Source organism: Triticum aestivum, chromosome 3B (assembly GCF_018294505.1).
Source record: "Triticum aestivum cultivar Chinese Spring chromosome 3B, IWGSC CS RefSeq v2.1, whole genome shotgun sequence".
NCBI lineage: Eukaryota > Viridiplantae > Streptophyta > Magnoliopsida > Poales > Poaceae > Triticum > Triticum aestivum.
Genome location: NC_057801.1, coordinates 176934034 through 176950609, shown reverse-complemented (window position 1 = coordinate 176950609; position 16576 = coordinate 176934034).

The window sequence follows — 16576 nt, the reverse complement described above, 5'->3', positions numbered from 1 at the left end:
ACACAAAGGCATAGGACAAGGAAAACAAGAAGTCATTGGGATTAGACTTCAACCCTGGTCCCTCTGCTCCCCGTGCTGACGACTCACGTGATGTAGAACCCAATGTCATCGGCCCCTTCTCCAACCTTGATGGCCTCATCACTTACATCTTGGTCCAAGGTGCCAAAGTGGATCATTCTGATAATGATGCTGACACTGATGAAGCCCCAGCTCCTCCTCCAAAGCCGCAGAAGCTAAAGAAGACTAAGGCTTCAAGATCAGCTGCTCCACCCAAGGCTTCACGTGCGAAGACACTGGCCACTGCACCTCCTGAAGACAGTGTGCAGTCTGAAGATCTCTCACGTATCTCCAAGAAAACGGAGAAGAAAAAGAAAATCATCAAGAACACTGATCAGACCTTGACTCCTGCTGCCATTCTGCGAGAAGAGCACATTGACCTGTCCAGCGATGAAGATCTTGCAGATGATGCCCTTGAGCAACTGATCAAGAGCAAGGAAGAAGCAGAGATCTTGAATAATTTGCCTCGCTTTGATGTGGCAATCATTCATAACTTCATTGATGAGTGGTTTGACACCCCAAATCTCAGCTTTGAAGATCTGCAACTTCCCATTGGCCTCAACGTCTCCTTCAATGGCGCCATTGCTTCTGAGCTAGATCTTGCTCAGCGCATCGTTGAACTGAAGCACAAGATCGACTATGAGAAAGCTCAGTTCAAAAAGCATGTGGCAAGGCTCAACGTGCAAGATGTCAAAAACTTCAAGATCATGTTGCACGAGCTCAAAGAAGCCTTTCTCTAGAAGCGCGAAGAAGCTCAAGGCTCTCGTGAGCGTATGAAGAGTCTGGCTGACAAGTGTGTGCTAGCCTACAATGTGGCTCAGAAGTGCAAGGCTCTTGGTCATCCTGGCATTGACCCCAGAATGGCTGCAAAGAAGAAGAAGCTATCCACTGCCCAATCTGCACCATCAAGGCAGGAAGCACCTCGCATAATCTTCCCGAGCAGCATGACTGGCTCGAAGCCAAAGGTCATGTCAACCGCTTCAGAACTGAAGAAGACAAGGGCTGCCGAGGCTGAAGCGAGGAAAAGGAAAAGTACTGAAGCCTCTGATGCTGCTCCCTCCAAGAAGAAGCGCAAAACCAAGAAGAATCGGGCTACTCCCACAAAGCCCTTAATTGTTGAACCTATCTCAGTGGTCCGCCCTGCATCTGAACACCAAGAACGACGGATGATAGTTCATGAGCCTGCTTTCACAGAGGCTCATGAAGCTGAAGACATTCCAGCAGATGATCCACCGCTGCTGAAGACATTGGTCACAATGACAATGTTGAAGATGATGAAGTTCTTCCTCAGATCGAACACAACTTGGTATCATCGCCTGTTCTCACGAACAGCGAACTCATCAGCATTGGTCGTCCTCTGACGCCAATAGCTCAGGATGCATCATGGGCTGATCACCCACAACAACAAGACTCCCCGAGTACTCCCCAGCAACAACAACAAGTCACACCACCTGTGCAAGAAGAACAAGAGGACTTTGAGGCCCAACCAACTCCATCTCCAAAGGCGTCGCCAGCATTACGCAGGCTTCGCAAAGGACCAAGTCCTCAGGTCCCTCTCTCGAGCATTCCAGAAGGAGAAGTACACAACTCATCTGTTGCACGTCAAGTGTTTCCTGAAGCCACTCCGACTATGAATGTCTCTGTGTCTGAAGCCAAAGCTGCTGAAGAGAATCCGGCTACATCAGCCGATGACAATCAAGGAGAAGAACGTGTCCCTACTCCCCCCATTACTGTAGAAGCTGTTCTTGATGTGAACGTACCAGTGCCCGACCCTCCAGCTCATCAAGTGGAGGTTGAAAATCTTGAGGCTGCCACCACCAACACAATTGAAGCCACTGACGTAGTCATGGCTGAAGAAAATGTGGAGCCTGCACCAACCAATGTGCCAGAAGACAATGATGCGACTGCTCCTGAAGCTTCTGCTGTACAGCCTGACGCCTCAGCTGTTGCCACTGCTCCTGTTCCGCCACCAAGGCCCCATACAATTGAGCAAGCATACAGCCATGGTCAACTAATCACTGTCAAATGGCCCGTTCTGGTCCCTCCGCCTAATGCCTCTGGTCCTCAGTTTGATTATCATGTTGAGCATAGGCCTTTGGTCCAGAAACCAAAGCCAAGACTGCCAAAGTTCCCAGGTACTGCCACCTCTACAGGGTCCTTCAATGCAAATGGCTTCAAAAGCCACAACACCTTCTTTGACAGCGCCAAGAACCCCTACTCAAAGCCAAGAATATCATCTGATCGTTTCTAGAGCTATCAGCAGCGAAGCTATTACTCCTGCGTTCTGTATGATCAAGGGCGCATTTTCCCTCATATGCGCCTCGACACTGAAGCTATTGTAGGACTGCCATGCTTAGAAGAAGACCTTGACTGCTTTCGTGACGCATGTCTGCTCAGCTTTGTGATAGACAAAGAACATTGGAATGAGGAACTTTTGCTTCAATTCTATGCTACCCTCCACATTCGCGGCTACAACAGGGATATAAAGACATGGGTTCTCGAGTGGATGACAGGAAATGTTCATCATGAAGCCAAAGCTCTTGACCTCATTGAGCTTAGAGGCCTACCCACTCCCGGAGAGCTGTACGAACCTGATTGTCAACTCCACCGCAATGCACTGGAGAGCATCTTCCATAAGCCAGAGCCCAACATGAGCCAGATGTTGGGCATGATGAAGCCTCTGCCATCTGACACTAAATACCCAAAGGAGTTCTTTGTTCATGACCTTGAGTATTTGCCTCGCACAATATATCACATCATCAGGCGAACTCTATGGCCTATCAAAGGGCATTCATCAGCTGCAAAACTTGAAGGAGCCATGAAGACATTGGTCTTTTACATCCTTAATGGCATCAGCTTCAATACACAAGAATTCTTCATCCGGCAACTTGCTGCATCTGGATCTGACCTTTTTGGCCTGAAATTCTATGCTCCATGGGTCATGCGCCTCATCAAGCTACACTCAACCATCAACTATCAGCCCTCTGCTTGCAATCATCTGATCTTACTACCAGAGGTTGATATGTCATTTGAAGCCATATACCCTGAGCCTGCCAAGGAGCCTCTTTGTCATCAAAATGCTGATCACCAAAGCTTCTCTCAGCCCATGGAAGGAGTCCAAGCAGTCACTCGTGTCTATCCAATGGCTGGGAACACTCGTCTGCCTCATCATGCGCAAACTGAAGCTACTGAGAGCACAATTGCCCAAAGGCCTAAGAAGCACTCTCGCGTCCTAAATGACCGAGAACTTCTTGTGGCACTGCATCAGAAACAAGACAAGCATCACTATTGGCTCAAGCGACAAATGCAAAGCCTCTTGGTGTACGTCAATCGCATTCGAAATCTTGCCACCAAGAATGCTTTTTTCACTCACGAAACCTGTCAACGATCATGGAAGAGTTTGACGCTGCTCAGTGCTGAAGCAGATCTTCATGATGATGGCTTCAATGAACGATTCAAGTTTGACTCCACTCCTCCACGGAATGTTGTCCTACGTCGAACTCCATCCCTTGAAGATTCTGACTATTCTTCCTCCGCGGCAACTGTGAATGCCAAAGTGATCAATGATGAAGACGATGCTACTTCACCACCCCCTACTTCTGCACGCATCGACACTGCACCAAATACATCTGCGCCGCCAAACAACAACAACAACCCTGCTGCTTCACCTACTCCTCATGAGGACGAGTAGATGCTCTATGTCTTCAAACCTTTTTGGTCCTTACTGACAAAAGGGGGAGAAGCATATGAGTTTGATAGTCTTCAAGCGGGTTCTTATGGGCGGTTGCTTTATATTTTGCCTAGTGTTTACAACTCTTGCTATTTGATACAATTGTTTCTTTGAGTTGTAACACTTAAACTCGATGGTCGTCTGCTACTTATTTGCTTTTCTGTGATACGATGATAAATTCCGCATGTGCGATGATAACTTCCGCATTTAGATCATTCTGCAGACGTCCATTTTTCATTATGCATGTCATTCTCTTAGTTATATCATTTCATGCATGATGAATTATCTTCATAAGTTGAAGAGGATCTCCACAAGTACAACCTGCCATGTGCATTTGCATTCCAAAAGCAAATTACTCATATGCACATCTTCAGGGGGAGCCTTTGCCACTTATGAAGACAATACCCTATCCTTTACAATTTCACATACTTTATCCCCGTTGAAAACTTCAACCAGTTTGTCATCAATCACCAAAAAGGGCGAGATTGTAAGTGCATCTAGTGCCACCCCTAGTTGGTTTTGGAGTATTGACGACAAATTTGGTTGAGGGACTAATGCGTTTGTGAGAATTGCAGGATAACGCAGGTAGTGTCCCTCATTGATTCGGTTTACCTACCAGAGATGACCCCTAAAAATGTATGAAGACATTGACAACAATGGTGGTATGTGAAGATATTCATATTGAAGACTATGACATGAGAAGACATTGAGTGAAGACTATGGAGCGCGAAGACTATGTGATTTCGTTGTTTCCTTTTCTTCTTTGTTGAGTCATAGGAACCACCGTGCTGTTAAGTGGGGTCCAAGTGAACAAAGTCGGAATGACTGAAGTGATGCTCAACCCAAAACCTATGTCTTCGAGCGAAGACAATGAGAGCAAATCTTATCCAAAGCTGGATGAGTCAGCTTTGCTTGTAACCCAAGTAAAGTTGCCGTGTGTGTTTGAAATCTGACCGTTGGAACACGTGTCAGTTCCTTAGTGACCCAGGGTAATTTTGGACATATCAGGTCGGGTTGCCTTGTGGCTATAAATAGCCCACCCCTACACCATAAATTGGTGGCTTCTCAGAGTTAGTACACGGCTTTTGTCGTTTGAGAGCAACCCACCTCGAAGCCTTTGAGAGAGAGAAATCCTTGCGAGGACCAAGCCCAAACACCCAGAGCCAAAGAGTGTTAGGCATCACTGAAGTCTTTCTGTCCGTGTGACCTGAAGACTTATTACACTTGAGGACTGTGAATCCTCCAGTCGGTTAGGCGTCGCATTCTGAGCATCCAAGAGTCATTGTGGATCGCGGGTGAACGAAGTCTGTGAAGGTTCGGAAGTCTACCTTGAAGACTTACCAGAGTGATTGGGCGAGGACTGTGTGTCCTTAGCTCAAGGGGAATAAGGTGAAGACACGGTCTTCTGAGTTGAATCTCAGCCTCCCTAACCACACGTACAGTTGTCACAGCAACTGGAACTGGTCCAACAAATCCTGTGTCTTCAACAAGTGACTGGTTCTATCCTCTCCCTCCCTTTACTCTAAGTTTATCTTCGTGAAGTCATTGTCTAATTGTCATACCTATTTGACTTCACTGCTTGACTACTATTGTTGATTGGCTTCATACTATCTTCCATCCTGATCCTTACTACCAAGCTGCTACTAGTCTTGTACTTTCACATAATTACATACTTGACTATGGTTTGCTTGTGGTAATTTATCTTCCGCTGCATATCAATTAGGTCATTTCTATCGTTTGTCTTCAAAACTCCCACGTTTTGAAGACTTTCATAAAAATCGCCTATTCACCCCCCCTCTAGTCGATAACAAGCACTTTCAATAGCATGTCATCATATTAAGCGATGCATAACGTAAGCAGAAACGGAAGAGTGTGACCTCTCTTGCGGACTCGTGTAGTCCTCAAGGTCATCTGCTCAGTTGATGATGGTAATGCAGTTGTCGTGGCTGCCGGCGGCGGGGAAGAAGATCTGAGGCGGCAAAAGACAATCTGGAGAGCAGATCCCTGCTGTGGTCAACCCTTCCATCATTGGAGCAGATGAGCTGGGGTGGAATACAGCACCGCAGGAGCAGGACAAACCACACAAGGTTTTCTTTGACACATATCTGTAATAGAAGTAATTGTGTAAGGGCTTGTTTGAATTTGAGGATTCTAACAATGCTGGGATAGGAAATAGACAGGAATAGGATAGGAATGCACGTGCAAAATAGAGAATTTAAGAACACAGGATTTCTTCCAATCTGGGTGTTTGGTTCACAAGAATTGGAAGATCACAGGATGCAAAGAAGCATGGTGAGATTAAGTCAAACCACAAGAAGTGTACAACCTCTTTGGTGAAGCCATGTCGATCTCAGCGTGATTGGGTTGGCCGGTGAGGATGCCCCAGCTGACTTTGCTCTCGGAGGAGGGGAAGAAGATCTTAGGCGTCTAGAGATGGAGCCTGAGGTACTGCTCTGCTGTGATGGAGGGTTTCATTATTGGAGCAGCTCCGGTGAGTTGTATGACGCCGAGGCTGAATCAAGAGAGACAATGTTAACCTGAGTGGAATTCTAATAGCATCTACAATAGATGACATTAAATACATAACCATAAAGTGCTAGATGTATACATCAGCTGCTGATGACCCACAAGTATAGGAGATCTATCGTAGTCCTTTCGATAAGTAAGATTGTCAAACCCAACGAGGAGCAGAAGGAAATGATAAGCGGTTTTCAGTAAGGTTTTCTCTGCAAGCACTGAAATAGTAGGTAATATATAGTTTTGTGATAAAATAAATAGTAACGAGCAACAAGTAAATAAAGTAAATAAAGTGCAGCAAGGTGGCCCAATCCTTTATGTAGCAAAGGATAAGCCTGGACAATTTCTAATAATGAGGAAGGAGTTCCCGAGGACACATTGGGAATTATCGTCAAGCTAGTTTTCATCATGTTCATATGATTCGCGTTCGATACTTTGATAATTTGATATGTGGGTGGACCGCTACTTGGGTACTGCCCTAACTTGGACAAGCATCCCACTTATGATTAATCCCTATTGCAAGCATCTGCAACTACAATAAGAAGTATTAAGGTAAACCTAACCACAGCGTTAAACATATGGATCCATATAAGCCCCTAACGAAGCAACGCATAATCTAGGGTTTAAGCTTCTGTCACTCTAGCAACCCATCATCTACTTATTACTTCCCCATGCCTTCCTCTAGGCCCAAATAATGGTGAAGTGTCATGTAGTCGACGTTCACATAACACCACTAGAGGAAAAGACAACATACATCTCATCAAAATATCGAACAAATACCAAATTCACATGACTACTAATAGCAAGACTTCACCCATGTCCTCAGGAACAAACGTAACTACTCACAAAGCATATTCATGTTCATAATCAGAGGAGTAATAATATGCATAAAGGAACTGAACATATGATCTTCCACCAAGTAAACCAATTAGCATCAACTACAAGGAGTAATCAACACTACTAGCAACCCACAGGTACCAATTTGTGGTTTTGATACAAGATTGGATACAAGAGATGAACTAGGGTTTTGAGAGGAGATGGTGATGGTGAAGATGTTGATGGAGATTGACCCCCTCCCGATGAGAGGATCGTTGGTGATGACATTGGGGATGATTTCCCCCTCCCGGAGGGAAGTGTCCCCGGCAGAATAGCTCCGCCAGAGCCCTAGATTGATTCCGCCAAGGTTCCGCCTCGTGGCGGCGGAGTTTCGTCACGTAAGCTTGCCCACGATTTTTTCCAGGGTAAAAGTGATGATATAGTAGAAGATGGACGCCGGAGGCCCACCAGGGGGCCCAGGAGATAGGGGGCACGCCCTATAGGGGGGGGGCGCCCCTGTCTCCTGGACAGGGTGTGGGCCCCCTGGCCTATTTCTTTCGCTCATAAATTCTTATTAAATCCAAAAAGTTGTTTCGTGGAGTCTCAAGACTTTTGGAGCTGTGCAGAATAGGTTTCCAACGTTTACTCCTTTTCTAGCTAGAATTCCAGCTGCCGGCATTCCCCCTCTTCATGGTAAACCTTGTAAAATAAGAGAGAATAGCCATAAGTATTAAGATATAATGTGTAATAACAGCCCATAATGCAATAAATATTGATATAAAAGCATGATGCAAAATGGACGTATCAACTCCCCCAAGCTTAGACCTCGCTTGTCCTCAAGCAGAAGCCGAAGAAAAATATGTCCACATGTTTAGAGACAGAGGTGTCGATAAAAATAAAATACGTACATGAGGGCATCATGATCATTCTAATAACAGCAACATATATAGATTTTGTCATATGATTTCCTATGATCAAGTAATAAGAAATTCACAATGTCAAGTATGGTTCAAAAACTTCATTGGGAACTAACAAACTATAATCTCAGTCATTGAAGCAACTGCAATTTATCGTAACATCAGAAAGAGTCAATAATAGAGCTTTTCAGCAAGCTAACATACTCAACTATCTCGTAGTCTCCTATAATTGTTAACACTCATGCAATACTCGTGGTTATAGAGTTTCAGCCGGACACTGAGAAAGATAGGGGCTTATTGTGTTGCCTCCCAACGTATTCACCTTTAGATGATGTCAACAATAATTTCCCATGCTAACTTACATCCAATTGGATATATGCATCATGATCTTTCAAACATGAGGAGCTTGCCAAAGGATAAAATGAAAAAACGGAAAGGTGAGGATCACCTTGACTCAAGCATAAAGTAAAAACATAAAGTAAAAGATAGGCCCTTCGCAGAGGGAAGCAGAGGTTGTCATGCGCGTTTAGGGTTGATGTACAAAATATTGATGCAAAAGAACATCACTTTATATTGCCCCTTGTATGTGGACCTTTATTATGCAGTCCGTCGCTTTTATTACTTCCACAACAAGTTCGTACAAAGCTTATTTTCTCCGCACTAATAAGTCATACATATTTAGAGAGCAATTTTTATTGCTTACACCGATGACAACATACTTGAAGGATCTTACTCAAGTAGTATTTGGAAGCACAAGTAGTATTTCTACTTGGTGCAAGGAATTTGGCTAGCATGAGGGGGAAAGGCAAGCTCAACATGTTTGGAAGGTCAATGACAATATACTTTAACTGAGATGTCGGAAAACATAAACCATTACATTGTCTCCCTTGTCCAACATCAACTCTTTTAGCATGTCATACTTAATGACTGCTTCACAATCATAAAAGATGTCCAAGATAATATATTTATATGTGAACCCCTCTTTCTTTATCACTTCCTATTAATTGCAATGATGACCAAGGCTACGTTCATCAACTCTCAACATTTTTCATGCCTCATACTTTCTATACGTGAAGTTATCACTATCCATAAGATCAATATGAACTCTTTTATTCTTTCTACTTTCTCAAGATCATAGAAACATAGCAAAGCCCTTGACTCAACACTAATCTTTATTATAGATAGCACACGGACTCGATTACATAAAGAGATCACAAAGCAAAACTCGAAACTACTTGATATCTAAATTTCAAACTACTAAATCAAATTACTACTAAAAGGATCGAACTAAATAAAGCGGTAAAGATAGGAGTGTGATGGTGATACGATACCGGGGCACCTCCCCCAAGCTTGGCAGTTGCCAAAGGGAGTGCCCATACCCATGTGATTATTTCTTCGGAGGTGGTGAAGTAGGAGTTGTCGCATTTTTCTTCTCTAGCTTGCGTCTGAGGCTAAAATTTTCCTCCCTCGGATCCTCATTCTCGAGCTCAAGTTTCATTATCTTTTTTCATAGTGTTGCCTTGCTGTCCTGCAAAAAATGTGGTGGGATAGATTGGATCTTAGGGAGGCTTGTCTTCTTGAACTCCACATGCATATTACCAGGTTGGGGTAGTGGATCGTCCTCTTCGTTAGAGCTTGTCTCCTCCTTCCCCTTTGGATCATAGTCTTCTTCTTCCTCCATGGTCCAGCCATAACGTTCCACATCCCCATATACTTTTGGGTTTGCGATATAATCAGCCATGTAGCTCTCCCCCTCTGAATCTTGGGACGACATCTTGCTTTATTCTGCAACAGGAACAACTCAAAACGAAAACAGAGGATATTTGCGTGATACGGTGGTCAAAACCTTCGGGAATATATATAATGAATTTTTACCGACCAAAATACATAACATACAAGAAAACGGAGTCCGGGAGGAGCACGAGGTGCCCACAAGATAGGGGGGCGCACCCTACAAGGCGGGGCGCGCCCTCCACTCTCGTGGGAGCCTCGTGTCCCTTTCGGACTACTTCTTTCTTCCTAAAATTCTTAAATAATCCAAAACTGATGAAAATTGCCATTAAAGTTGTTTTGGAGTCGGTTTACTTATTATACCACATACCTATGCCTCTTCGGAGTCTAGAACGTTCTGGAAAGTGTCCCTTATGTATTCCTTAGGATTTACGGTTTCAATAATATTAGTTTCAACATTGATAGGATTACCTGAAATATAATGTTTAATTCTTTGACCGTTTACCACCCTCGGATTTGTGCCATCGAAGTTGTTGATTTTTATAGCACCAGATCGATAGACCTCCTCAATAACATAGGGACCTTCCCAAGTTTTCCTGCAAAAAATCTTAAATGAGAGTTGAATAATAACACATAATCTCCTACGTTAAACTCACGCTTTTGTATCCTCTTATCATGCCAGCGTTTGACTTTTTCTTTGAAAAGCTTGGCATTCTCATAAGCTTGGGTTGTCCATTCATCAAGCGAGCTAATATCAAACAACCTCTTCTCACCAGCAAGTTTGAAGTCATAATTGAGCTCTTTAATTGCCCAATATGCTTTATGTTCAAGTTCAAGAGGTAAATGACACGCTTTTCCATAAACCATCTTATATGGAGACATACCCATAGGATTTTTGTATGCAGTTCTATAGGCCCATAATGCATCATCAAGTTTTTTGGACCAATTCTTTCTAGAGCTATTCACAGTCTTTTGCAAAATTAATTTGAGCTCTCTATTGCTCAACTCTACTTGACCACTAGACTGCGGATGATAAGGAGATGCTATTCTATGATTGACATCATACTTAGCAAGCATCTTACGGAAAGCACCATGAATAAAATGTGAACCACCATCAGTCATAAGATATCTAGGGACTCCAAACCTCGGAAAAATAACTTCTTTAAGCATTTTAATAGAAGTGTTATGATTAGCACTACTAGTTGGAATAGCTTCTACCCACTTAGTAACATAATCAATAGCAACTAAAATATATGTATAACCATTGGAGGCAGGAAAAGGTCCCATATAATCAAAGCCCCAAACATCAAATGGTTCAATAACAAGAGAATAATTCATAGGCATTTCTTGACGTCTACTAATGTTACCTATTCTTTGACATTCATCACAAGATAAGACAAACTTACGAGCATCTTTGAAGAGAGTAGGCCAATAAAAACCAGATTGTAGTACCTTGTGTGCAGTTCTGTCTCCAGCGTGGTGTCCTCCATAAGATTCAGAGTGACACTTATGTAGAATCTGTTCCTGTTCATGCTCAGGCACACAACGTCTAATGACACCATCTACTCCTTCTTTATAAAGGTGTGGATCATCCCAGAAGTAATGTCTTAAATCTTAAAAGAACTTTTTCTTTTGCTCGTATGTGAAACTAGGCGGTATATATTTAGCAACAATGTAATTAGCATAATCAGCATACCAAGGAGCAGTACGAGAAGCATTGACGACCGCTAATTGTTCATCAGGAAAGCTATCATTAATAGGCAGTGGGTCATCAAGAACATTCTCTAACCTAGACAAGTTATCTGCAATGGGGTTCTCAGCTCCCTTTCTATCAATAATATGCAAGTCAAATTCTTGGAGGAAGAGAACCCATCTAATGAGTCTAGGCTTCGCATCTTTCTTTTCCAGAAGATATTTAATAGCAGCATGATTAGTGTGAATAGTAACTTTGGAATCAGCAATATAAGGTCTAAACTTATCACATGCAAACACAACTGCTAAGAACTCTTTTTCAGTAGTAGCATAATTTCTGTGGGTAGTATCAAGAGTCTTACTAGCATACCGGATAAAATTTAATTTCTTATAGACTCTTTGCCCTAAAACAACACCTACAGCATAATCACTAGCATCGCACATAATTTCAAAAGGTAAATTCCAATCAGGCGGCTGAACAATAGGTGCAGTGATCAAAGCTTTCTTAAGTGTTCCAAACGCTTCTACACAATCATCATCAAAGACAAAAGGAATATCTTTTTGCAATAAATTAGTCAGAGGCCTAGAGATTTTAGAAAAGTCCTTAATGAACCTCCTATAAAAACCGGCGTGACCAAGGAAACTTCTTATACCTTTTATGTCCTGGGACGTGGCATCTTTTCAATAGCATCAACTTTGGCTTTATCAACTTCAATACCTCTCTTGGAGATCTTGTGCCCCAAGACAATTCCTTCATTAACCATAAAGTGACACTTTTCCTAATTCAGGACGAGACTAGTGTATTCGCATCTCTGCAAAACTCGATCAAGGTTGCTCAAATAATCATCAAAAGAGGATCCATAGATGGAGAAGTCATCCATGAATACCTCACAAATCTTTTCACAAAAATCAGAAAATATAGCCATCATGCATCTTTGAAAGGTAGCAGGTGCATTACATAAACCAAAAGGCATACGTCTATAAGCAAAAGTACCAAAAGGGCAAGTAAAGGTAGTTTTAGATTGATCCTTCGCTGACACAGGTATCTGAGAGAAACCAGAATAACCATCTAGAAAGCAAAAATGTGTGTGTTTGGATAGCCTTTCTAGCATTTGATCAATAAAAGGTAAAGGGTAATGATCTTTCTTAGTAGCTTTATTTAACTTACAGAAATCAATTACCATCCTATAACCTATAATAATTATTTGCGGGATCAATTCATCTTTATCATTAGGAACAACGGTAATACCTCCCTTTTTAGGAACAAAATGGACAGGGCTTACCCATTCACTATCAGCAACGGGATAAATAATACCTGCCTCAAGGAGCTTTAGTATCTCCTTTCTTACCACTTCCTTCATCTTGGGATTTAATCGTCTTTGAGGATCTCTAACTGGTTTGGCATCTTTCTCCACTGAAATTTTGTGTTGACATAATGTGGGACTAATGCCCTTAAGATCATCCAGAGTATATCCAATAGCAGCTCGGTGCTTCTTCAGAGTTTTCAATAATCTTTCTTCTTCTTTCTCTGAAAGGTTAGCACTAATAATAACATGATATATTTCTTTTTCATCAAGATAAGCATACTTAGGATTATCAGGTAATGGTTTGAGTTCAAACACGGGATCACCCTTGGGTGGAGGGGGATCCCCAAGAATTTCAACGGGAAGGTTATGTTTTAGCATAGGTTCCTATTTAAGGAACACTTCATCTATTTCTTCCCTTTCCTTCATAAACATATCGTTTTCATGGTCTAGCAAATATTGCTCTAACAGATCAGTTGGAGGAACAGCAATGGAAGCAAGACAAATAATTTCATCCTTACTAGGTGGTTCCTTTTCACGAGGTTGTCTACTAAACTTAGCAAAATTAAACTCATGAGACATACCATCTATGCCAACAGTGACAATATTCCTTTCACAATTAATCTTAGCATTAGCAGTATTCAAGAAGGGTCTACCAAAAATAATGGGACAAAAATCATCTTGTGGGGAGCCAAGAACAAGAAAATCAGCAGGATATTTAACCTTCCCACACAAAACTTCAACATCTCTAACAATCCCAATAGGTTTAATGGTATCCCTATTAGCAAGCTTAATGGTAACATCAATGTCTTCTAATTCAACGGGTGCAATGTCATGCATAATTTCTTTATAAATATCATAAGGTATCGCACTAGCACTAGCACCCATATCACATAAGCAATGATAACAATGATCTCCTATTTTAACAGAAATAACAGGCATGCCTACAACAGGTCTACGTGTCTTAGTATCAGGTCTACCTATATTAGCAGTCTCACCCAAGAAAGAAATCATGCCCATCTAAGTCCTCATCCAAGATATCTTTAACCATAGCAATACTAATTTCAACATTAATTTGCTCAGGAGGTGTATAAGTCCTAGTATTACTCTTATGAACAACAGTCGAAGCTTTAGCATGATCTTTTATCCTAACAGGAAAAGGAGGTTTTTCAACATAAGCAGTAGGAACAATAGGATCACTATAGGTAATAATTTTTTCTTTGACTGTAATAGGTGCAACTACTTTCACTTCAATAGGAGGATTATATTTAAACCAATTCTCTTTAGGGAGATCAACGTGAGTAGCAAAAGATTCACAAAAAGTAGATACCATCTCAGAGTCAAGTCCATACTTAGCGCTAAATCCACGAAAAGCATTGGTATCCATAAAAGATTTAACACAATCGAACTTAGGTGTCATACCTGACTCCTTACCATCGTCGGAACCCCAATCTTCAGAGTTGTGTTTAATTCTTTCCAATAAGTCCCATTTGAAATCAATAGTCTTCAGCATATAAGAACCAGCACAGGAAGTATCGAGCAGGTTGCGATTATCAAGAGAAAGCCGAGCATAAAAATTCTGAATAATCATTTCCCGAGAGAGCTCATGATTGGGGCATGAATATAACATTGACTTAAGCCTCCCCTAAGCTTGAGCGATGCTTTCTCCTTCGCGAGGCCAGAAATTATATATGTAATTACGATCATGATGAACAAGATGCATATGATAGAACTTCTGGTGAAATTCCAACTTCAATCTCTTATAATTCCAAGATCCCGTATCATCACATAGCCTATACCATGTCAATGCGTCTCCCTTCAAAGATAAAGGGAAGGCCTTCCTTTTGACAACATCATCAGGAATACCTGCAAGCTTAAATAATCCACAGACTTCATCCACAAAGATAAGGTGTAAATCGGGATGCAATGTTCCATCTCCTGCAAATGGATTAGCTAGCAGTTTTTCTATCATACCCGAAGGAATCTCAAAGTGAATATTTTCATATAGTTCAGTAGGTTGAGGAGCAACTCTTTCTCTTTTGGTTGGGGTGAAGATACCCCAAACAAGCCCCTCAAAGGATTAGTTTCCATAGTGACAAGTAACAGAAAATTTCAGCACACTATATAAATGTTTCCTTACCAAGTTCCACTCACCAAAAGCGCTACACTCCCCGGAAACAGCGCCAGAAAAGAGTCTTGATGACCCACAAGTGTAGGGGATCTATCGTAGTCCTTTCGATAAGTAAGAGTGTCGAACCCAATGAGGAGCAGAAGGAAATGATAAGCAGTTTTCAGTAAGGTTTTCTCTTCAAGCACTGAAATAGTAGGTAATAGATAGTTTTGTGATAAGATAAACAGTAACGAGCAACAAGTAAATAAAGTAATTAAAGTGCACCAAGGTGTTCCAATCCTTTATGTAGCAAAGGATAAGCCTGGAAAATTTCTAATAATGGGGAAGGAGTTCTCGGGGACACACTGGGAATTATCGTCAAGCTAGTTTTCATCACGTTCATATGATTCGCGTTCGGTACTTTGATAATTTGATATGTGGGTGGACCGGTACTTGGGTACTTCCCTAACTTGGACAAGCATCCCACTTATGATTAACCCCTATTACGAGCATCCGCAACTACAATAAGAAGTATTAAGGTAAACCTAACCACAACATTAAACATATGGATCCATATAAGCCCCTAACGAAGCAACGCATAAACTAGGGTTTAAGCTTCTGTCACTCCACTACTAGGGAAAAGCCTAGCAGCAGCGCAGGTTTTGGGCCTATTAGTAGCGCAGGGGCCGGCGCTACTAATAAGGCGCTACAGCTAACTTATAGCAGTAGTGCGGGTACAATTTTTTTTTTGAATTTAGCTTGAGCATGTAATCTATGAATTTTTTTTGAATTTAGCTTGAGCATGTAATCTATCAAAAACCCGCGCTACTACTAATCTGTAATCTATGAATTTTTTTTGAATTTTTTCGATTTTTTTGATTTTTTCCCCTAATTTTCAAATTTCTGAATTATTTTAACCTCAAATCTCTAATCACCCATCATCGCCGCTAAATTTAATCTCTAATCACCCCTCATCATACCAAATCATCTAACTTCCCGGACGGTCACCCATCCTCTCACTACTCCAGCCTGAGCACGCTTAACTTCCGGGTTCTATTCTCCCTCGTTTCCAAGTCTGCACTTGTTGGTTTCCTGACAATAGTAAGATGTCAATCCTATTAACCTCAGGAATTTAGCTTGAGCATGTACTGACACATTTCACTGTTTGAGTTTGAAACTATTGTTCTAAAAAATTAGTAACACTAATATTTCTCGAATAATTAGTTTGACCCACAGTTTGACCATAGTTTGACCAGATTTGACCACAGTTTGACCAGATTTGACCAAAATTCAAAAAAACTAAAATAATTATTTAGTAACACTAATATTCTTGAATAATTAGTTTGACCATAGTTTGACCAGATTTAACAAAAATTAAAAAAAACTGAAATTTGATGAATTTTTTGCCTCCAGATCTTAAAAGCCCCGTAACTTTTTTTCTGCTAGGTTTTTGAGGATTTTAAAAATGTTTAACGGGGTTCCCCCAGTTAAATTCGGATGTAACTTTTCGAGTAGATGATTTTTCATAAAAAAACTTTTTCATCCGAGTTCGTATGCAAAAGTTATGGCCATTTTACAAATTTCCAGAGAGATTTTGCAAATAAAGTCGAAATTCATATTTGTAAATTTTCCCAACAACTAGACCACATATCACATGGGAAACTTACTTTCTTTTATTTTTTTGACATTTTTATCATTTTCT